Source organism: Pelodiscus sinensis, chromosome 4 (assembly GCF_049634645.1).
Source record: "Pelodiscus sinensis isolate JC-2024 chromosome 4, ASM4963464v1, whole genome shotgun sequence".
NCBI classification, from domain to species: domain Eukaryota; kingdom Metazoa; phylum Chordata; order Testudines; family Trionychidae; genus Pelodiscus; species Pelodiscus sinensis.
This window is the reverse complement of record NC_134714.1, coordinates 59,873,239-59,897,991: the sequence shown is the minus strand read 5'-3', so window position 1 is coordinate 59,897,991 and position 24,753 is coordinate 59,873,239. Positions and strand designations below refer to the sequence as shown.

The window sequence follows — 24,753 nt, the reverse complement described above, 5'->3', positions numbered from 1 at the left end:
AGCTGCTGAACCTTGGGTGGGGTAGGGCAGAAGGGAGCCTGAGGGAGAGCTGAGGATGGGTTCGTCAAATCTGAGGGGGGGGGGCAATGATGCCAACGGAGGGGCTGGGGCCAGGCAGGGCAGTGAGGGCCAGCGGGCTGTCCGGGGCGGTGATGAGGATGCGCGGGGAGAGGTTGAGGCGGCCAGAGCCAGGGGTCTGGCGCGTGCAGTTCCCGCGGCCGCCCCTAGGGGACGCGGCGGCGGGGAGGGGCGCGGTCCCGCCCCGGCTCTCTCCGGCCCGGCATGCAGCGCGCCGCAGTTTGAATGGCGCAGGCTCCGCGGAGTGGGCCCCGGCGCTAGGACTGCCACGGATCAGCGCCGCCTCCTCGGCTCGGCTTGGCCCGCAGCAGCGCGGTACCATGAGCAGCGGGTGAGTGGGGCGGCTGGGTTCTCGGGCCCGCTCTCGGCCACGGCCCTTCCTCCCTTGGGGCTGAGCCCGGGGCCGCTCCCTGGGCCGGGCAGCGCGGGCGCCTGGCTCCGCAAGGGAGGCGTCCCGAGCGCCCGGCCCGCAGCTCAGCCGGGGTCGCTGGCAGGGCTCAACCGGGGTTGCACTGGCGCCTCTGCGGCGTTAGGCCGTGGCTGGTGCCAGGCATGGTCCCTGGAGGGAGGGGCTGACAGGCAGGGTCTCTCCCGCCGCGTCTCTTCCGGCTGGACAGGTGCCGCTGGGGCGGGGATACTCTCCTGGCACGTCTCTGAGTGTTGTCACAGGCCTCGCAGCTCGGTGTGTGCCGGGGCGTGGGCTGACCCGACAGCCGCCCGGCGCCTCTTGTCTCCGCCACCGTCTGCTGCTCGCCTGTGCAGCCCCTACGTGCGCCCGCTTTCTGGGCGGCCCCCTGCCGGGAGACGTTACACGTGCCATTAGTGACACGGCTCCTTCGTTTTACCTGGGACAGTGTCCGCCCCCCAGAGGCGCGAGATTGGGCAGAGTGTCCTTTCCTAGCAGGGTGATGAGATGAGCCGCAGTTTAAAACGAGATCCGTGAAGGTGTAGGAGCTACCAGGGCGGCTGGAACGCATATCCTGCGATTTGCCCTTATTTACTCTGTTTAGTGAGTGAAATTGGTGTCTTATTCCTGGGGGAAAATAGAGGTGAAAGTAAGCGGGTGTGCCCTGGTGTGCAGCTCCAGCGGCAAAAACCAGCAGGGAGCTATTTAAAGAGTTGTAGAGACCCGGATTGCGATGGGACAGTATCTATAAGAAGCTTTAAGTTACTTTCACCGCTGGGAGGAAAAAACACACTTCAGGGCTCTGGAGACTGTATTGCTTTGCTAAGGGAGTTTTGGTTTTCTGAGTAAAATACATGACTTGCATTAGCGTCATTCAGTATATTTAGATTTAATTCCTGCTGTCCAAACAAAGTTAGAGAAAATACAAATGATATAACTTATAATAGTTGACATTTTTTAAGACTTTGGAACTATATTTTTATTTTGCAAAAATAACTTTTTTCATTGTGATGTATATTACACTTTTTAGAACTGCCTCAAATCTATATATGGTCCATCAACCATATGAAGAAACTCGCACAGATACAGACAGACATCAAATCTATATGTATTTTAAAATAGTTACAGTCCTTTCTTGGTTATATATAAATTTCCCCTCTAAGCACCTTCCCCTCTTTCCATTCCTCCTAAGCTCTCTGCCTTAAGCGGAGTAAATAGATGCCACTCTGGGTGTTCTGAAGAAAATTTAATAAAATCGCAAATAAAATTTGTAATTTGCTAGTATTCTTTGTTCAAAGGAACAAATAGAACAGATAAAAGCCACTAGCAGAATTATTCTATTCAAGATAGTTGTATCCCCAGTGTAAATAAAATTGATCTACAGTGTTGTTGATGGGTCTGTGTACAAATAATGTTATGGAATTGGTAAAATGAGCATTAGCTTGAATTTCTAAATTTGTATTTGAGAATTGTAGTTTATAGTAATCATATTTGCAGGAGAGCCAGTGAGACGTGCATCTGTTTATATTTTTACTCAATTATCTGTAACACAGATGAAAATTAGTAGTCTCAGTTACTACAGAGTTATCAATGTGTAAAAAATTTTAAAAATCTGTTAAATCTGTGTCTTCACTTTTGCTAGTAATGCCCTGAATAATATCTCAAAGATGCCAATACACTATCTAAGCCCAGGTTTACACTACAGCCAAAGGCCTTCTTAAGGTATGCAGTAGGGCAGCCCATTTAGCAGGTCTTCAAGCAGCATTGATCTTCTTCTCTATAGCTTAGATATAGCCTTACTTGAAAATTTTTTGTAGGGGTTTAGCATTTTATAGGCTATGCATGGTTTTCTGAGTAAAATGCATGACTGTATCTAAGATCTACCTGGCTCTAAACCCGAGGTAGGCAATCGTTTTCATAGGCTGATCACTTAATGAATTTTGGTATTGACCATGGGGTCTGCGGTAGAGATGTAAGTGACTAATCAACTATACAATAAGCATAAGCTTATCAAATAGTTGAATAGTGACTCTACTAGTCACTCCCCCATCAAGTAATTGACTAGTCGATGGAATTTCCATCGATGAATTGATTAAACACAATTTAACATCCCTACCTGGGGCAGAACGGGCGGGGCTGGGGACTAGCCTACCACCAGATTTGTCTGGGGCTGAAGGCTTTGAAGTAAAAATACTGCAAAGGACTCGTGGCTCCTGGCCCTGCTGTTGCTGTGTGGCCTGGCAGCTGCCTAGAGTTGCTACATCTATTTAAAAGGCTCATGGCTTCAGCCCCTGCCGGTCTGGTTCTGTGACCGGGAGCCATTTAAATAGAATCCTGATACCTGAGCCACAGCTGGGCAGCAGAATAGAAATAGAAAGTGACCAGATGCAGTCTGTGGGTGGGATCCAAGTGTTAGGTGCGCTCGATCTCGTCCTTGGGCCACATCTTGCCCAGCCTAGATCTAAACCCTAATTTCCACACCCTTGGTCAGAGAAGCTGCGTTGGTGACTTCGGGGGTGCCATGCCAGGAATTGTGGCAACTGTATAAATTACTTGTTGATCAAAGGGATGGCTTGTAGAGGACTAGAGATGAAAAGAGTTAACTGCTTAACATCATCCTTACTGGGCGATGCTTATGGGTATCCGATTAACTGGCGGGGCACAGGGGCTGCTCCGAGACTAACCATTTATTCCTAATGTTTAACCAGTTACTATATTAAATAATTAACATCCCCATAGAAGACAGGACACAAATAATTAATAGGAAATGGCAAGGATGCGTAGCCTAGCCACAGATCTAAATTTAGAGGGCTCTTGCAAGAGCTTCTTCTCAAGTAGAAAGAGCTCCTTACAGAGAGCATAGCAATGCAGTGAGCAATGGTAAGAGTGACTACAAGGGGAGGAGTCCAACATATTTAAGAATTAGTTACTTTCCTATGGATTTAGGATTATATTAGTTTTCCTATGAACGATGTCCATTTCTGATACAATGAAGAATGTCCAATACACTGGACAAACATATCCTAACTTAGTATAAACAAAAAGACCCATGAGTGAAAATTAAGGATCTTAAGTGGGTAACTCATAGACTCAGAACTGGAAGGGATTTCAAGAGGTCATTGAGTCCAGTCCCCTGCCCTCACTGCAGGACCAAGCACTGTCTAGATCATCCCTGACAGGTGTCTGTCTAACCTGCTCTTAAATAGCTCCAGTGATGGAGATTCCACAACCCCCTAGGCAATTTATTCCAGTATTTAACCAACCTGACAGGAAGTTTTTTCCTAATGTTCAGCCAAAACCTCCCTTGCTGTAATTTGTCACCCATTGCTTCCTGTCCTGCCTTCAAGGCCAAAGAGAACAATTTTTCTCCCTCCTCCTTTTAACACCCTTTTAGATAGTTTTCAACTATCATGTCACCTCTCAAGACTTCTTGGTTGACTGATCGTATAGTCAATACAAATTATATCGTCTACATCATGAGTCAATAAGGATCCTGCTGTGGGTTTGCAGCTCTACATTTAAACTGCAGAGCCGCAGTGGGGATAGGTCTGGGACCCAGTGCAAGCCAGGACTGAGTAGTCCCTGCTGCTGCCGGATGTTGGACCTCTGCCTCCCTCCACCTCCTTGCCCCCTAGCACTGGCTCTTGCTCCCCCTCTCCCTTGCTGCCTCTGCTACAGAGGCAGCAAGGGGGGGAGGGGAAGCAACCAGTGACTCAACTACTACTCGCTTACATCCCTTGCGAAAATGTGGGCTAAAGACCAGCAGCAGGGTGTAGGTTGCTTGGTTTACTGCACTGAGTGCAAACAAATATGATTGCTGGTCTTGTGGCCAGAAAGTAAATATGAACGTGCAGTGCAAGGAATTCAGGGCCCTTGAAGACAAATTACAAGCACTGGAATATTGAAAATGTAAGATGTGAAACTGACTCTTAAGTCTACCCAGTTTAGCCTTAATCAATTTTATCTTTATTTATGCTATTTCAGATTAAAATTGTCACTTACCTATTATTTGGCATAAATATATGTTCAGATAGTGTAAGACAGAATTGGTAGAAGGCTCAAGCCCATATTCTGAGCTACTGGAAAGTTTTGTACTTCATGGTTGGGTCATTGCTGCCTCTGATCTTTAGCCCGATCCTTCAGCCCCATTCTCTCAATCCTGGTCCAGTGTTTCTCCAATTTGGACCTTGTTTACTTGGGTCTTAATAAATGTCATAGATTTATACAATTCCTTTTCTCAAATCAGCATTAAGCATATTAAGTATTTGTTTTAGATAACCCATATAATATACAAGTTCAAGTTTCAGTTTGTACAGCTATTGCAGTTTGTCATTCTTTGTGTCATCCTGCTCCTGGGTTTTCCGAAGAAGGGGGCTTCTTGTCATTACAGGTTTATGTACTTCGTACCTGAAGTATATCCCATATCTCTTTCCTAACAACAATAACCTCATTTTAAAGTAACAAATTATTTAAATGCATAATTTGGCAAACCTATACTTGCTTGCAAGGCTTTGGCCTGAGTGTTAGCTCATTTTAATCTCCTTCACTATCCATAATTGTGAATTATTAAAGTATAACTGAGAGCTCCTAACCATACTATTTAGTAATTCTTCATCTTTATATTTTAGTATCAGAATCAGTGCATGTGTATTAGCATTCATTTTGGAAGAAGGGAGAAAAGGCATTCTGACCACAAAAAATTACAGTATTTTCTTTTTCTTTTACACCTCACATCACCACCCCAAAATTGTAATGGGTGCCTCTAGTTTAGTACCTTAACATGGCTCTCCAATAGGAGATGAGAGTGGCTAAAGAAGAGATACAGAAGTATATGAAGGTAATAGGAGAGATTTTTTTTCAGGGACATAGTAGAGTGGTCTTATGTCTTTTCCAACATCGCCTGCGCTATTAAAGAGGATGAAAATCTTGCAGCAGGAGAGCATCAACGGGAGCAGAGGACAGCCATCCCATAGTTAGGACCTATCTTCTTGATAATGTCATGATATCCTCTTGGATTGAGACTATCCCTCTGGGATATGGATGTAATAGTGTAGTCAGTGAATCAATAAGAAAAACGCTCATTCTCCCGCCCCCCCCCCCCCCCCCCCCCGCCCCGGGCTCAGTTCCGGCTTGCACTGGGTCTGGGATCTCAACCTGCTGCAGCTCTGCATTTAAAGTGTATTAGGAGCCAGGCGGGCAGGCAGCCCAGCTCAGTTCCAGCTCACACTTGATCTGGGAGCTCAGCCTCTTCTCTCCCACTCATCTCCTCTCCTCCCTCCCCCTCCTCCTCCCCCCTGTGCTCAGGGGCTGCTGCCACCCCATGCTGCTTTCTCTGTATCAGAAACAGGAACATGGAGAGGCAGGGGGCTCCTCAGGAGTGGGGCCGCAGCTCACTGGCTGCCAGCCTCATCCCTGGGGACTATAGAATAGTCAAGTAACCAATAAGAATTCATGAGGTTAATTGACTATTCAATTAACCAATATTTAACATCCCTACTCTGGGAGTAAGGGAGTCCAGTTTTTAGAAAAGACAGGCAGTAGTAGTGGGGGATTCGATTATCAGAAGTAGATTTGTGATGACTGAGATAACGTGGTGGATTGCCTGCTGGCTGTGAGGACAGGGATCTCATATCTAAATAGTCTTAAAGGTAATAGTGGAGAGAAGCTGGTGGTCTTGGTACATATAAGTACCAGTGACAGAGAAGAATGAGAGGTTCTGGAGGCCGAATTTAGTTTCTGGATAAGAGATTAAAGTCCAGGACCTCCATGGTCTGTTCTCTGTTGCCCATGCTGGGCCTGCAAGACCGACAATGGCAAGGTCTTAGTGTGCAGACAAAACAATGGTACAGGAGGGGCAGAGGGATCGGGGACTAGGGGAAGTGCAGGGAATGGGCAGTACAGAGCTGGGGGGGTAGGGATTGGGAAGAGCAGGGTGTCAGGGCGGTGCAGAGCCAAAGGGTCTCAGTGAAGAGGGGGAGAGCAGGAGGTTCGGGGTGCAGGGGCGGCGTGGGGAATGGGCGGCGCGGAGACAAAGGGGGACTGGGGCTATGGCAGGACTGGAGCCAGCGGGGCGGGCTCTGGCTGTGCCGCGCACCACAGCCAGCTTCCAGGGACGCGTGGCCAGGGCTGAGCTGTCGCGATCCTTTAAAATCAGCGGGGCCAGGTCACACCAGCGTCCTGGCATCCCGCCCCGCCTCCTCACGCCGGAGCTGCACGCAGGCAGCCCAGTGGGAAGAATCTCCGCACTTTCCCCTTCCCAGCAGTGGTGTGCTCCTCCACCAGCCGGCAGATTGGATGGTGTTGCGCCGCCCATAGTGCAGGATTTGGCCAGCCCGTCATAATGGCCCACCGGGCCAGTCCGCCCCTGCACTCTCCAGCTGGAAAAATCTACTCGCCACAGACGAGCGGGCGAGTGCATTGGTCAAGCCCTGCATATCAAAATTATTCTTGGGTGACAAATCTGAAGTACTCTCCAATTTTGTGTCAATTAGAGATGTAAGAGTTTAACCAGTAACCGATAAGATGATGCTTATTGAGTTCAGTTATGGTTAAACTCCCATGGCCACCTGGGGCCTTATGTGGATACAGGTGATTCAGTTGATGTTTATTTGGATTTTCAGAGAGCCTTTGACAAGGGCTCCTCACCAAAGTTTCCAAAGGAAACTAAGTAGTCGAAGAATGACAGGGAAGGGCCTGTTGTGGATCAGTGACTGATTTAAAATATAGCAAAGAGAGATTAGGACTAAGTGGTCCATTTTCCCAGTGGGGAGAGAGAAAGTAGTAGGACCTTCCAAAAATCTGTACTGCTACCTATGCTGTTCACTCGTTAATGATCTGAAAAAGGAAGTATATTGAATAGTTAAAGTGGCAAGTAGGGATGTTAGATATTGTGTGTATTAGTTATCATGTAGCTGCAACAATTCTTAGTGGTTACACTGTTACTACAATGTTCCCCAAGAGCAGATCCCGGCTCTTGGCCCCACTTCTGGGGGAGCCCCCTTGCACAGGCAGTCAGAACCAGTCTGAGGGGAGTAGGTTTAAAAAAACCCAGCTTCCTGTGCAGACCCATTCCTGTCTGTTGCCCTGACCTGCTGCCTCTGATAGAAAGGCAGCAGTGTGGTTGGGAGGGGGAAGGGACATAGGCATCTCCACAGAAGCCAATACACAAGGGTAGCCATCTTGGAAGCCAGTACACGTGGGAAGCTGACTTTCACCTGCTGCCCCTCTCTGCCTCTGAGCTGCTGCCTCTCTATCTGGTAGCAGTGTGGGGGTAGGGCCAGGGCAGGTGGTTCTATGGGATCTTTTTAAGCCAGCTCCCCTGCCAAGCACCAGTTCCTGCCTGCTCCTCCCCTTCTCCCCCCACTTGCTGCCTCTAATAATGAGGCAGCAAGGGGGGGGGTCACTTGGATTAACCGATAAGGCCAGGCTTATCGGTTAATGATTTAAATGACTTTACGCTAACATCTATAATAGCAATGTTTACAGATGAGACCAAGATTAACAAGCAGAGATGTCTATAGTCGGGGCTCGCCGAGCAACAGCAAGCCCTGCTCGCCAGCCGTGTGGTTCTGTGCTCTGTGCATGCGCAGATCGCTCTGCGCTGGCTCTTCCGGAGTGTAATCTACTCGCCATGGGCAAGTAGATTACATTGTTTGTCGAGCCCTGTCTATAGTCATATCTGCACTACAAGAAAAAGATCTGACATTATTATTTTTAAGTGAGTTATTTAAATACGTGTATTTTTGTGTTGAAAAGCAGGTATTTTCTCTCATGAGCTTGTAGGTAACTGGGATTTTACATCCTTAATAATCAGTTAACTGGTTGAAGATTTAGGTTGACCTGACTGACTGGGAACCACTCTGGCCCAATTGGGGTGGCCTCCGGCCCCTGCACATACAGAGGCTGCCCATGGTGAGTCCACTGCAAGGCTGGAGCATACACCTGCCTGCAGCACATGGGGAACTGCTCCACACACCCCCACTACCTCCGGATTACCAGTTAACCAGAACTAGTAAGCATTACCCATTTAGGGTGATGCTTACGGGTTAACCGAATAACCAATTAACCTTTCACATCCCTAAATATGTGTCAATCCAAGACTTGAAGACCACAAGTTGCAAACAAGGCCTGTGAGAGTCTTCAGAGTACCCAGAACAATAGCTCTGAGGGATACCTGCAATTGATTTTTAAAAGTTGGTATTTCATTGTATAAGAAAGGAGAGAGAGGGGATCTCACATCTGAGAGTTGATCTTATTTTGGTGCCATGTGTGGATTTCACATTGGAGAATAGCACCACTTACTTTTTTTCCTAATCAAGAAAGATCTCAAGAAGCCATAGATATACTCAAACCCTATAAAAAAGGAGCTAAGATAATGGAAGCCACTAGTGCTCAGAACATGTACAGTCAAAATCTACTGTGACTAATTTTTCGTTTTGTTAAGTCATAGGGATGGAACGTACAGAGTACTACCTATTCCCCATTTGACACAGCCCATTGAAAACTTGAAACAGAAACAACTTCCTTTTAAACTTTCATTCCCTCTTTCTTCATACCCTGACTTTTTACTAGGGTGCTCCCAAGCCCTGTAGGATTCTGAGGATTGGGCTGACTTGCAGATGGTCAATCTGAGAACAGGCCTATATGTGGGAGGGATTGCAAAAGGTGTGAATGCATCCCCTCGTGGTCCCACAAGTTGCCTAAGCCTCCCTCCCCTGTGCTCCGGCTGGCGAGGGGAATGATTTTTCTCCCCCACCCCCAAGGAGTGAGGCCAGGTGGGGCTGGGCCACTGTGGCAGGAGTGGCAGCCACCAGCCCTTTCCATGACTTGGGCTGGCTTCCACAGCCTTGGCCAAACCAGATAGGGGCTGATTCTGCTCAAGCCCTCCTAGGCAGCTGGGGAAGTAGACTGCTGGTCTGCTTCGTGATCTTCTGGTTGACTACTTGGGATCAACTGGTCGACTGTGATCGATGTCTTGGGCACCCCAGATATAGGATATAATTGGGCCCGGCTGAGTGTCCCATAGGTGTTGGGCAATTAGTGCTGCCTGGTAGCACACAGGCAATTTCACTACAACTGGGTTGATTCCTTGTATTACTATTATTCTAGTTTAAATTATTATTTATTTTTTACATTGATTTTTAGACACAATTGGAATATAACTGGAAAATAAGGGACCACTTTAAATTCAAATGAAAATTATTTTTAAATAAAATCCTTTTTAAAAAAGGTCCCATATATTCCAGTTGTGCCTTTTTTATTGAAAACAAATTCAAATATCACTATGGGGAGAAAAGAGCAGTGGAAAATATATATTTTTAAAAATCGCAGTCCCCATTTACAAAAAAGAGCATTTCCTTCCCTCCCCCCATAAATTCCTGCATATGGGCCTGGAGAATGATCTTGTATAAGCTGCCTCAAAGTAAAACTGGCAGCTTAGAAAATTGCTTAAGTGGTTGTCTACTTAAAAAAATCTTAGTTTTAATATTGCCTCCCTCCCCCTCCCCCCCAAGGAAAACTGTCACAATCTTTCTGCTTCATGTTTAATTAAAAATATTAGTGGGAATTCTTGCAGTAAGGCAGGAATTTAGGTTTAATTTTAATGTGCATTGGACACATAAATTACATCAATATGCAAATAGGCTGATTGAATGTTCTCCCATCACTGTAATTTCAATATCTCAAGCTTCAAATCTTATAAACTACGAATCTTTAACTAAGATTTCCTAAAAGTGAGGAAGAAAAAATCTCTTAACATTCTATGTTAAAGGTTACTAACTTCTCTTTAAGAAGCCAATTAGATATGTTGTCCTGTGTATTCTAAAACAAATCTTAGGTTGCTTTCAGTTTATCTACACTATTCTATCAACAATATGAAGTAATAACTAATATTTTTATTGGTTTTTGATAAGGGATCAGTTACTTGTTATCTAAAATGCCTAAATGGACTTGTGGACATAGAAAAGCCTCACTCAAAGTTGCTTTAGACAGATTATCTCATGTAACCTATCAATCTTCATGTCATAATCTGCTGGATCTGTATATCTGTTTGGTTTATGTATCATTCTTGTATGTAAAATTAGTCCTATGGAGTATGGAATGCTTTATTGGCAGGGGTAGGGAACCCTTTTTGAGTTGGAGGCCAGATGCAGGCAATCCAAGGGTCTCCTGTAACCGCATCCCGTTAAACCAAGTTAACCAGTTAAAAGTTAGGTTTGCCTAGCGTTTAAGCAGTTAACTGACTAAAGCAGGATTCCCAAGCTGGGGACCACTCCGGGGTGGGGCTGTCGCCAGCTCCCAGCCCCTAATAGAGCAAGCCTGTGCCTACAGGGCATCCTGGCTCCATACAGACAGTGACTGCTCGGGATTAAGGATGTTAAATATTGGTTAATTGAATAGTCGAGTAACCTCATGAATTCTTATTGGTTAGTTGACTATTCTATAGTCCTCGGGAGCGGGGCTGGTAGCCAGTGCACTCTGGTTCTGTCCCCGAGGAGTCCCCTGCCCCTCTTTGTGGGGTGCCAGGCAGGAGCTGATCCGTGAGGAGAGACAGTTTAAAAACTGCAGCACGGGGTGGCAGCAGCCCTTATCTGTGGGGTGGGGGAAGGAAATGCATGTAGTCTATAGCATTAACCTATAAGCTTTTGCTTATCAGTTAATCAACTACACTATTACATCCCTAATCTGGATGCCAAAGTGGCCCCTGTTCATGGCAGGCCCCCTGCAGCGTTGGAGCAATCCCCTCCCTACAGCAGGTGGGGAGCTGCTCCAGCCCCTACTGGCTATCCAGAACTGGTAAGAATTATGTGTTAATGGTGAAAGCATCACCCTAAACCTTTCACATCCTTAATGTGTACTTGTAGAAATAGAGTGGACTTAAGAGTGTCATTTTTTAAATGTTTGAGAAGGTCAGTCTGTCTGTCTGTTAGAAAGTCACCTACTATGGCACAAATTCCCAAACTTTAACTTAAGCCTTCTCTTTGCTAGGAATTACCATGTTTCCTAAAACATGGGAAGAGTACCGATTTCTGGTCTTTAGGTTTTTATCCTTTGCTGACAGCAAACCTTCTTTCTCTGCTCCTGCCCCCCATTGTGGACTCACCCAGTTACAGTCACTTGAGTATCTTTCCTTGCAATGCAAACACTAAAAAGCAAGGAATTACAGCTACAGTCATATCTATACAGTATTGGGCTACAGTACTCGATTGTACTAAATACCCTTTTCAAAATGTTGAATTTTTAAATTCAGGGTTATTACAGCAGTCAGTATATGCACATTAATTTGAAAATATTACAGTGCAGAACCTTGGAACATCATTTAAAATACCTTATCTTAAAATATAGTCTTTCACAAGGTAGAGGAAGAAGGTAAAGTTGATTATGTATTCAATGTGTATTACCTTAATAAAATTGCAGATTAAACAGAGTTATGTTATTCACAAATGTCTTGTACGTACATTCATAATGTCATAAGTCAGTGTTTCTCAACCAGTGATACTAGTACCCTTACGGGTACTTGAAAGAAGTCTGGGGGTACGTCAACACAACTGAAATTTGGAGAAAACTGAAATTTTTTTTCATTATTTTTGTACTTTTTACACCCAACAATTTAATTGCCCACCTGGCTTTGATTAAGTTCTTTAAACAAATGTGTTGCAATAGTAGAAAAAAAATGGTGTCTGAAAACTGTAGGTACTGGGGGTACTTACAAAATGTTGTTTGAGAAAGGGGGTACTTTTTTTTTTAAAAAGGGTACTTTATAAAAAAAAAGTTGAGACACTGTCATAAATGATACACTGTGGTGGGATTTTTTTTTCCTTTTTCACTTTCTTGATGTGTACCTGAGGGTGATGGTATTGCAAAAAGAAATTAGTGTGAATTTAGTTTATAGTGGTAACAGGGTAATGCTTGGAGACTGTGGGTTCCATGAGACTAACCTAAATTTACTATAATTTTTCATTTTAGTGTTTTATGAAGAAATAATCTCTAATAACTCGAACTTAAAAGTTAACTTTTTGTGAATATTTATATTTTTATTAATGTAATGTGTATGTGGATACAGGGGAGCTATCCATGGAGCTAGTAAAGTAATCAGATGTCCATTTAAAACTGCACTAGACAGAGAAAGCTTTAATCTGCATGCCAATTTTCTGTGATGTTGCACACAGCTTTTTTTATGTGAAGTTAGATAAACATGGAAGCCTAAAAAGCTTTGAGTGCCAGCTGGAGAAAGCTTGTTTTCAGACTTTCTATGCCAGGAATGTAATGTTTCTCACTGAGTGAACTGTCTTCTCCAATTTGTAGCAAAAACCTGTGTTATAAGCTACTTTCTAAGTTCATTAATGTGGTTAATTTATTACCTCGGTGGCTCTGGTACTCCACTATAACAATGGCTCTCACCCTTCCAGACTACTGTACCCCTTTCAAGAGTCTGATTTATCTTGTGTACCTCAAGTTTCACCTCACTTAAACTTACAAAATCAGATAGAATTATACAAAAGTGTCACTGCACATTATTACTGAAAAAATGCTTACTTTTTCAGTTTACCATTTAATTATAGCATAAGTCAATTAAAGTATAAATACTGTACTTACATTTCAGTATGTCGTGTACAGAGCAGTATAAATAAATCGTTGTCTATGAAATCTTAATTTGTGCTGACTTCACTAATGCTTTCTGTACAGCTTGTTGTAAAATTAGGCAAATATCTAGATGAGTTGATGTGCTCCCTTGAAAACCAATGTGTATACCCTCCAGAGATGCACATACTCATGGTAGAGAATTACTACACAACTACTGCTTAACCACTTCCTTGAGGCTTTGCAAAAAAGAGAACAGTGTGGTGATATAAAGATGATTTAGTGGCTCTGAGCTAGCCGTGTATGAGGTGAGCTAATGGAAGGGGACATAAACTACAGTTAACTTCCTGGCTGCCACAATGGCCTTTCAGACTGTGGGCAGCCAAATGTGTTCAGAGCAGCCATTAGGCTCTTTAAGTTTGAATGGAGGAATGGCTCATTGCCAAGACTTGCCAGGCTTTTAGTGGGGGAATTAAGCCTACAATATAGCCAGCTAATATTGCTTCAAACATGTTGGGGTTTATTTAACAGCTTTTCAATTGTATTAAGCTAACTCAATTGGAAAATAAAAGCCCCACCTTGTTGAAGTGTGTATCAGTGAACTTTCATATTACAGGGGAAGTTCTTCACCCTACCAGCCACTAAATCTAACCTCTAACTCCATGGTCACCAACCCATCGATTGCAATCGACTGGTCGATTCTGGGGGCCTGACCTACCGATCACGAGGCTTTCAGGGGGGGGGGGCCCTGTTGCTGCTCCCCACCCCAAGATGAACGCTGTGCTGATACTACTTCTAGGGACAACAGACGTAGTTTGGGGGGAGGGGAGTTCTGCAGCTGCGCGCCAGGTCCCAGAAGTGTGTGGGCTGCCTTTCCTCTCCTCCTGATTTCCCCCCCCCCCCCAAAAAACAAAAAAACATACAACAGCCAGCACAGTATCTAAAACGCTGATCTGTTGTGTGCTAGGGATTTTGTTCCCCTCTTGCCTTCCTGCATGCGGGGCAGGCAGTGAGAGTCCGGGACTGTGCCAGCTGCAGCTGCTCGGGCAGCGCGCACTGCTGTGGGGAGTGGAGGAGCAAGGCGTGCACTGCCTGCGTGGTTGGGGCTGGCACAGTCCAGGACTCCCTCCTCCTCTCCCCCCCCCCCCCCCCCCCGCGCAGGAAGTAGTAGGGGAATCAAGTCCCCAGCGCACCGGCTCCAGCTACTCAGACAGCACGCGCTGCTGTGGGGAGCGGAGGAGCAAGGCGTGTGCTACCCAAGCGGTTGGGGCTGGTGTGGTCTGGAATGCCCCCTCTCTTCTCCTTCTCCCCTACCCCCCCCCCCCCCACCACCCTCTCGCGCAGGAAGGTAGCAGGGGAATAAAGTCTCCAACATGCTGGCTCCAGATGGCATGGTTCGGGACTCCCCTCCCCCGTTCACACCCCACGCAGGAAAGCATCAGGTGTGCAACGGACCAGTGTTTCAGGTACCGTGCTGCTGTTTGGGGGATGGGGGAGCAGCCTGTGCATTTCCTGGGCCTTGGTGGGTAGCTGCAGGATCCCCAGGTATCTGTCTCTGTCCCCTTTCCCCGCCTAGACCCCCACAAGTACCCTGCCCTGGCACCCATTGGCACTCTGTCCCCTGCCCTGGCACCCACAATCACCCTGCCTCTGGCCCTTGCCCTGACATCCTGTCACAGCACCCTGTCCCCTACGCCCACCAGTATAGTTGGGGCCACATTAGTGAAGCTTGAGGGGTGTGTTTTTTGTATTTCACTTGTGTGGCCCTGACTGACTTGTCTGTGGGTCAGTGACCCCTGACTCAAAACAGGTTCCCTGTCCCTCTCATAAATAAAGACAATGCTGAAATCTTTTGTTTTGACATATTTTATTTAAAAATGAAGCCTGGCCAATAAGCCCCCAATTGGGGCCAAACCCTCATCTGGCTACAGCATCATAACATCCTTGACTCCCTCCCCATCCCCAACCCCAAATCTGAGCCTATCATATACTGGAACCCCCTGTCCTGAGCCTCTCACATCCCCAAACTCCTGCACCCCCACATCCTGAGTCTTCTGCCACAATACACTTGCACCATTCACACACTGCAAATCTGTGTCCTGAGCCTATCATACTCCCAACCTCCCTACCCTGAGCCCCTCACACACCCCAACCCAAACTCCTGCACCATCACATCCACAAGCTTGTGGCTTGCTCAGCACCCCAACCCTCCACCTGAGCCCAACACTCCCCAGCCTGGAGCCCCCTCCCTGAGCCAGCATCCCCTTCTCCACCTCCTCTTGCATCCAAATTCCCTCCCAGAGCTTGCACTCCTCACCCTTTCCCACACCTAAATCCCTCATTCCCACCCCAAAGCTCGCACATCCTGTCTCAACCCAGTGAGGCTAGACTATAGGAGATTTTCCAGCAAACACGCTCTTTGGGCAGCCCCTATATTCCTCGTTTCACAAGGAATGAGGAGGCTTCCAAAAGAAGATGGTTTTCCAACATTTGATCTAGTCTAGACAGGCCAAATGTTGGAAAAATTTCTTCCAACAGAAGGATTGGAAAAAAGCGGCAGTGTAGCTGTACCCTGAGAGTGTATAAGGGCCAGAGATAGGAAGTGATGGAGAGAAGAGGAACAGAGGGTGGGGCCTCAAGGAAGGGGTGGGGTAGATCTTGGCTTGTCCTGACATTTAAAAAGTGATCTTGGGTGTAAAAAGGTTGGAGACCTGTGCTCTAACTTATGAGAAGTACTCGGGTATTTAAAGAGTTAAAAGCCAACAGCATTCAGTCTAAATAGGAGCTTGCTAAATTAGTGCTACATCCTTAGAGCTGTAATGTGTTTAATTGGGGTCAAACTGAAACGTGGAAATATGTGGCAGTTAAAGTCACTAACTTTTTTTTTTTAAACTTTAACACCACTAAGGCCCTATTGTGACCAAAAAAATTTTTGGTATGTTTTCAGTTGAGTTGGCTTAGTGTGCCTAAAAAGCTCTCTTAGGGTATGTCTTCAGTGCAGACCTGCACCTGTCCCTGGTCAACAGACTCAGACTTATGGAACTTGGGCTTCAGGACTAAAAATAGAAGTGTAGATATTTAGGCTCATGCCTGAACGTCTAAACCACACACCCCTTCTGACAACAAAATTACTATATGGCAGGGAACAGAGGTGGAAAGTAACTAAGTAGAAATACTTCGTTACACTACTTAAGTACATTTTTTTGGTATTTGTACTTTACTCCAAGTAATTTATTTTTGTGATACCTTGACTTTTACTCAAGCAGGTTTTTTAAGAAAATGTTGTACTTTTTTACTTCCCACCAATTTCTGGAACAACTTAGTTACTCGCTGCTTTCATCAGTCAGCTGTGCTTAGGCAAATCTGCATGTGCAAGCACCCAATCATCCCCAAAAAGCCCAAATCTATAAGCACAATGAATCTACCAACAAAGAAGCCTTTTAATAGCGCATCAACACTTTTCATTCAAAAACAGTATCTATGCAGGCACTGCCAGCCTGAGATCTGAGCAAGCAGGGCGGTTCCCCATGGGAATGTGCTGAAGGGGTACATTTGAATAGTCTCCTGTGACCTTATCTGGGGCCAGACAGCTAAATAGGAGGGAAACCCAGCAGCCAGCTCAGCCAAGGTCAGGGAGGACAGAGGCACCTCCTTTTGTCAGGTAAATCCTCTGCTCTTGTGGGAGCAGCAGCCGAGTGGGTGCCCAGGGCAGGGGCTCCCCATTCTCCCTGGGACAGAGGACTTCTGTAGAATCCCTGTGATCAGTGTGTGGGCCCAGCTGTGCTGGAAGAGGCTCGGGGTGGGCACCTGAGTTTGATGGGTATTGAAGAATTGTCTGTGTGCTCAGCTTCCGTCTGTGTGCGGGCTGGCTGGGATTTGGAGCAACCCTGCTATCTGGATGTGTGCTAGAGTAGAGGAGGTATGGGTCCACTCCCCTCTTCCTCCCCCCCCCCCCCTTTCTCCTAAGATCGCCATTGGGGAACTGAGGAGGGCTGGGCTACTGGCTCAGTTGGGGGATATAACAGTTTGAGTTGTTGCGGGGAGACCTTTACATTGCGCCCCCCACCCCCACCCCCCATGAGCAGTTTGTCTTATCTTCCTGCTTCCCTGGCTGGCACAGAAGTTTTGCTCACTTTTGGGGGATGGGGGCGGGGGGTTGCTGATGCTTCCTCAATGTGAGGCAGGTGAGTGCAGTGGAGATGTGTTACTGAAATCAGCTCTCCCATGTGCCCCCTAGGAAAATGAGTCACAGTGGGCGATGTCTCACACTACAGCTTTGGGGGGTCCAGGCTAGTAGATTTTGTGTGCACCAGCCCCATGGAAAGATATCAGGAGGTTGGAGCACTGGTACAGGGGGGAAGCCCTGAGCCTCAGGGTCTAGATCCAGCGTGTGGAGAAGCAGCACAGTGTCATGTGCTGCTGTCTGTCCTTCCCCCAGCTGGAGGAATGCAGTGCTGGAAACTGCTCATGAGAGAGTTTCTCTGCTGCTCCCTTTGGCCAGATTTCGAGGCTATATCAGTGAAGGGTTTTTGTTTTTGGGGGGGGGGGAGGGTGTTGCCTCTCAGTAGCTCCCGACCCAAAAAGGGTTCACCACCCTGATGTACAGTTTTCCAGAAGGAGCATCATCTTTATTAACGGCTATTGTTGTTTTACACAGATGCACACTCTCTCTCTCTCTCACACACACACACATGCATGCACATATATGTCAATGCACATTGTGTGTGAGAAAAATAACCACTTTTTACTTTTGGATACTTGAATACAATTAAAATGTGATACTTTTGTACTCTTACTCAAGTAGTTTTCCGGAAGGATACTTTGACTTAGTTACAGTTTTTTCCAAAGTAGCAGTACTTTTACTCAAGTAACTTTTTGGGGTACTTTATCCATCGCTGGCAGGGGGGACACAGAGCCTGAGCCCTATCACCCCAGGTGGACCTTGGCCGTCAGCTATGGGTCCCGGCAAGTCTAATGCTGGCTCTGGCAACCCCAGCATTAAATGAGGATATGACTCACTCTAATCTTTTTCATCCTATGTGTGAATACTCTGCTCATTATTTGGGTGGCATTTGAATCTCTCCTGAGCAGCTGCACAGGTGCACATCTTAGCGGGAGCACTGGTTATGACCCATTTTAGAGTTTCGACCCACAGTTTGAGAGCTGCTGGTCTAAATTGTTATATTTAGCTCTGCAGATGAGACCAGTGCTATGGGTTTACATTACAGTATAACAGACCTAGAATGCTCCTTAAGAATCAGTCTACTGTACAGTATCTGAAGCTGTTTTGTTCTGTACAGTTTCTGAATCAGTATTACTGTCAGTTAGGAATGTGACTCTTTAATATATTTGTACATCATCTAATGTAGGCATAATAGTACTGGTATAATGATTCTTTATATCAAAATAGCTTGTCTCCTTCCTTTAAAGCCTGTATCAGTGTTACTACCATATTACCAGTCACATAGTGCCACTTGAGCTACTCCTAAATAATACGACTTTTGTGGCTAGACAAGGCATGTTTTAGCTGCCAGTTATATAATTTCAGATGTGTTATACTCCCTGGTAGAATTCTGCCCCAACAAATTACAAATTCTGCATGCTATTTTAATTCTGCATATTTTATTTGTCAAAATAACACAGTATAATTACACCAGTTTCAATTATTCCTGTCACCAAATATATCTATAACAAGCCAGATGACAAAGATTTAGGGTTTTTTGGCAAACAGGTTCCTTACTAGGTATATTAATTACTGAACCATATTTTCTGCACCCCACAGAAACAGTTCAAAGGCTTGGGGGAGTTGGGGGGCTGAGGGAGAGGAAGTAAATTGCTGAGAAGGAACATGGATATCAACTTGTAGAACTGTTGGTATGAGTGGGAATAATATGGAACAGGTTTTGGGGAGGGGCAGATTGTTAGGGTGCTTCCCCCATGCGCATCCTGGCTGACACTTACCCTCCTCTATTCCGTTTTACCCCATATTTCTGTGCCCTCATCCAGCCAGTGTCCTGGCCCTATGTAGCTATGTATCCCCTTTCCCATCGCCATGTATGTCTGCACCTCCCTCTCTTCACACCCCTTCGGTCCCATTCAGACCCTGACCTTTTCTATCCTCCCCTACTAGCTGGTCGGAGGAAGAGCAAGAAAGCACGTAAAAAATATTGTACTAGTGTTACTTGCAGGTTTAGTCTGTAGTAGGCAATGGTCCTAGGAGGAAGTATGTCTTCAAATTAAGAAGCTGAAAAGTATACTATCCACTTATATTTTTAGAAACTTTTTTCTGTCTTTCTGCTCTGTTTATAGTGAGATCTCAGCCTGTTTCTGCCTTAACTGACTATACAAAGTGCTGTCAATTTTTTTCTACTGTTTACATCGTGCAAAACATTTTTCAATTTAAATTCTGTTAGTAATCTTATGTGTAATAGCAGCTAATCTTTCAGACACTGTAGCTTCAAATTGAGCATCCCTTTTTAAAAGCATTTAGCATAAGTTGTATGAGGTATGCAACTGACCTAAAGCCTGTAGTCCAAACTCATTTGTATAAGGAAAAAGGACACAACCCTACTTGCTTCTGAGACATAATTACAGGTAAAAGTAACATTACAGAAAAGTGTTCCTTTTCATCTTGGCCACATATAACTGATATCAAAATAACTGCAGTCTCTTCTGATCTGAGAGAGCCTGGATCTAGCAGTCAGTGCTGGAAAGTATTAACAAAAACCCATTTTGCCTTGAAAGGCAATCGGCTATACAGGCAGTCCCCGACTTACGCTCCGCACTTATGAACGGGGCTTTTCTCGCCCCGGAGCTCACGGGTGGCAAGTTGCCACCCGTGTCCTCCGGGGCGAGAAAAGCTTCTCCCGGTCTCCTGGTCTGCTGGGGGTGGTCCAGCAAAGCCGCTGGACCCCCCCCCCCCCCCAGCAGACCAGGGGGACAGGAGCAAAGCCGTGGAGCATGCTCGCAGTGGGACAGCCCGGGCGCACTTGGGCTGTCCCGCTGCGGGCGTGCTCCCCGTCTCCCAGGTCAGCAGACCAGGGAGACGGAACAAAGCTGTGGAGGACTTGGGTGGTCCCGCCACCCCCGTCTCCCTGGTCTGCTGGGGGGGGGTGCAGCTAGTGCCCCCCCCCCCTCCCAGCAGACCAGGCTTTTCTTGCCTACCCCTGGGGTAGAGCAGCTGGGGGCTGCCGGGTTGGTCCCGGGTTGGTCAGTTTCAGCAGCGGCTAAATCAGGACGCCTGGGGCAGAGCAGCTGGGGTGCTGCTGGGTTGCTCCAGTAGCGCCAAGGAGCCGCGCTACTGGAGCAACCCAGCAGCACCCCAGCTGCTCTGCCCCAGGCTTCCTGGAATCAGCCGCTGATCAGTTTCAGCAGCAGCTGACTTGGGGACTCCTGGGTTTCTTAAGTTGAATCTGTATGTAAGTCAGAACTGGCATCCAGATTCAGCTGCAGTTGAAACTGATCAGTTTCAGCAGCGGCTGACGCCAGTTCTGACTTGCATACAGATTCAACTTAAGAACAAACCTACAGTCCCTATCGTGTACGTAACCCAGGGACTGCCGGTAGTAAGGATAGTCATTTGTCAGCTTTTGAGTCTTTGCCTCCCTTTTATAGCCTCAGCACAGCTCTTTACACATACTTAGTTTAGTCATCCACCTGGGTCACCTTCCATATATGAGCATGTGGTAAGTCTCATGACTTAATATACTGAGCTAGTCCCAGAGTGTAAACAGATCCAAGAACTTGTTTGCGTAATTCTTACTATTAAGTGGTATAGCCACAGAACGTTGGTAGGTGTCTTGAAAGAATGCTGTTTAGTTTTACACACACACAATAATACTTTGAGTAGCTCACAAGAATAATTTCTGGCTTCTAAATAGGCTTGGCACAATTTGATCTAAATAGTTGCTAAAAGTTGATTTTTATTTGGCACATTGAAATTAGCCCTTCCCCCGCCCCCCCAAAAAATAATGCATTGATAACAACCTTCCCTGCACCTTGTATTTGCAGGAGTCTGATGTCAGCAGCCCCACAACTGCACAGGGAACCCTTTGCAGTCCAGCTATCATGGTTCTGCTCCCGTACGGGAAGCACTTTTTGCTCACGTTTAGTGTCAAGCTGCATTAGGATAGTAAGTGGAAGATAAATACATGAACTAACGTATCAATTTTATTTTGTATTAAAAATAAGCCCTTAATGCAGTACATGACCTATTGTGCATATTTATGAAGTGTGGCCTCAACAGTTTAATGTTTTTTTCCTCTGATTTGCCTTTAACTCAAATTTTTTTGATAGTCTCGTGAATGGAACATATTTAAATGTTTTAAGCAATAAGTTTTGGCCTTTAAATATCTTATCTTTAGGTGCAAATTTCATTTTAAATAGGTACATTAAAGGTGACCTGGACAGTAGCAAAGAGCACAGAGATGCTGAAGGAACAGGACAGTACAAGCAGTCCTCGGGTTACGTACAAGATAGGGACTGTAGTTTTGTTCTTAAGTTGAATTTGTATGTAAGTCGGAACTGGTACATATTGTACCCCAGGTGTCCCTGATTCAGCCGCTGCTGAAACTGACCAGCGGCTGACTACAGAAAGCCCAGGGCAGAGCTGCTTTGCCCCGGGCTTCCTGGAATCAGCTGCTGATCAGTTTCAGCAGCAGCTGACTTGGGGACACCTGGGGTAGAGCAGCGAGGGTGCTGCCAGGTTGGTCCCCGCAGCGCCGAGGTGCGGTGTTGCGGGGACCAACCCGGCAGCACCCCAGCTTCTCTGTCCCAGGCGTCCAGATTCAGCCGCTGTTGAAACTGACCAGCAGCAGCTGAATCGGACACTCCTGGGGCAGAGCAGCTGGAGTGCTGCTGGGTTGGTCTGGTAGTGCCGACCCTTGGCGCGGCGGGACCAACCCGGCAGCACCCCAGCTGCTCTTGGGGACGCTTGGGGCAGAGCAGCTGGGGTGCTGCTGGGTTGGTCCAGCTGCTCTACCCCAGGCGTCCTGATTCAGCCACTGCTGAAACTGACGAGCGGCGAGAAAAGCCTGGTCTGCTGGGGGGGTGGGCAGGCACACTAGCTGCGCCACTCCTCCTCCCCCATCCAGTAGACCAGGGAGACGCGGGCAGCGGGACCGCCGAGATGCGCCACGGTCCCGCCACCCACGTCCTCCACGGTGAGAAAATCCCCGTTTGTAAGTAGGGATCCGACATAAGTCGGATCCACGTAACCCGGGGACTGTCTGTAGTAAAGAGAACAGGGAAGGTCAAGGGGCACTGGCCCTCCCACCTTCTGCCACAGTCCAGCCTCCCCCAGCACTCTCCCAGAGTACACCACACCCACACACCTGGGTGGGTGTGAAGCCACATTTGGCCATGGTAAGACACCCAGACCCTTACTTTCCCTGGTTGGTGGGTCTGGAGTCAGAGACATAGGCTGATGGCTACTTTTGAGGCTCCTCCCCCAACCATGAAGAGGGGGGCCTAGGCTCCCCAACCTGGCTTTAGCTTCAGTGGGGCCTGGGAGCAAGAGGGGAACAGGGTTAGGGCCACAGAGAATGGGTCTTCTCTTCCCTTCCCCCCCATTTTGAGAGAGACTCCATCACGCCTGAACGATGATGTATACTGCTTTAGTTTGTGCTGCACAAAGAAAGCCCAAAATGACTTGTTGCCCGCTTAAGCATAAAAAAACCTTTCTGGTGTTTTAAGCCAAGAAATATCAGATGCATGTTGGCTGGCAGTCTTCATTTTGCTAGAGAACTCCTCTCTGGATTCAATTAAATTTGTGAGCTTTTCTAGCCCTTAACTGAAGGGGTGAGAGCTTTTAGTCTTTACCTGAGTGACTTTAGAGCTGTTTGTCAGATGTCAGTGTTGCCAGAAAAATACAATGAACAGCAGAGAAAATAAAATAAAAATCACTCTCTATTCAGTTAATTAGTTTCATTTGCATATTGTCTGTCAGACTCATTCATTTTTCCATATTTAAAGGCTTTCCAGTTATCCATAGTCTTTCATATGAAACAGAATAGACAGTATCTGAGATCTCAATTATACAAAAGGGAGGGAATCTTTTTATTTTTTATTTTATTTTATTTTATTTTATTTTATTTTATTTTATTTATTTATTTATTTATGTATTTCTCTACATGTCAGACATGTTTGGCTAGATCAGACAGTTATCAACTTGGATAAATTCTTACGACAAAGTCTCACTGAAAGATGCAATGTTTGGCAAGTTGAACTACATCGTTCTTGGCAATTTGATTAGTGGATACCATCTCTAGGATCACTTTTTTGGAATTTTACTGAATTCTTAGTGAGACTAAGTATGTGAAATTGTGCCTAAACTGCTTCATTTCTCATGCTTCAGATCCATATAGATCTGACCACTTTCTGTCCCCAAAATGTGAGCTTCTAGTAACGTGCAAGACAAAGCCACTCATTTTAGGGATGTTAACGACTAATTGACTATCTGATAAGCAAATGCTTATTGGCCGGCAGGCTAGTCAACTAGTCACTTCCCTTCCCCTTGCTGCCTCTATCAGAAAGAGGCAGCGAAGGGGAGGGAGTACAGGCAGTCCCCGGGTTACGTACAAGATAGGGACTGTAGGTTTGTTCTTAAGTTGAATCTATATGTAAGTCGGAACTGGCATCAGCCGCTGCTGAATCTGGACACCAGTTCCACTTACTTACAGATTCAAGATAAGAACACCAGGCGTCCCCAAGTCAGCTGCTGCTGAAACTGATCAGCAGCTGATTCCAGGAAGCCCAGGGCAGAGCAACTCTGCCTCGGGCTTCCTCTGGTCAGCCGCTGGTCAGTTTCAGCAGCGGCTGACTTTGGGACGCCTGGGGCAGAGCAGCTCGGGTGCTGCTGGCTTGGTCCAGTAGCGCGGCTGCTCCTCGGAGCTACTGGACCAACCCAGCAGCACCCCAGCTGCTCTGCCCCAGGCATCCTGATTCAGCCACTGCTGAAACTGATCAGCAGCTGAATCAGGACGCCTGGGGCAGAGCAGCTGGGGTGCTGCCGGGTTGGTCCAGTAGCGCCAAGAAGCGGTGCTGCGGGACCAACCGGCAGTGCCCCACCTGCTCTACCACAGGCCCCCGGCTTTGCTCCACGTCTCCCTGGTCTGCTGGGGGGGCACTAGCTGCGTCGTCCCCCCCCTCCCCCCCAGCAGACCAGGGAGACGTGGAGCAAAGCTGCGGAGGACCCGGGCCGAACTGTGGTGCTTCCAGAACAGCGCCGCGGTCCGGCCCGGGTCCTCCGCGGCTTTACTCAGTGTCTCCCTGGTCTGCAGACCAGGGAGACGCTGAGCAAAGCCACAGAGGACCCGGGCGGACCCACAGCTTCCAGATCAGCTGAAAGCGCTGCGGGTCCTGCCCGGGTCCTCCGCTGCTCTGCTCAGCGTCTCCCTGGTCTGCAGACCAGGGAGACGCTGAACAGAGCGGCGGAGCACCCGGGGCCGGACCGCGGCGCTGTTCTGGAAGCACCACGGTTCGGCCCAGGTCCTCCGCAGCTTTGCTCCACGTCTCCCTGGTCTGCTGGGGGGGGACGCAGCTAGTGCCAGCTGGGGTGTCCCCAGGCTGCACACAGCATTTCAAAGCAGCAGCGCCATGTGGAGCCTGGGATCAGCTGGGGACTCTCCCCTTGACCCTGGGCTCTGTGCCGCGCTGCTGCTTTGAAACACTGGGGAACCTGGTGCCAGACT

General features: G+C 47.1%; 1 protein-coding gene across 1 annotated transcript in view; it reads left to right on the top strand.

The window, feature by feature from the left end:
• The first annotated feature begins 238 nt into the window (after window positions 1-238).
• The window catches only part of KATNBL1 (katanin regulatory subunit B1 like 1), a 50,888-nt gene continuing 26,373 nt past the window's right edge, over window positions 239-24,753 (top strand). Inside the window, exon 1 of the mRNA XM_075927064.1 lies at window positions 239-409. The gene's annotated coding sequence lies outside the window, so the exon portion shown is untranslated. The remainder of the gene's footprint in view (window positions 410-24,753) is intronic.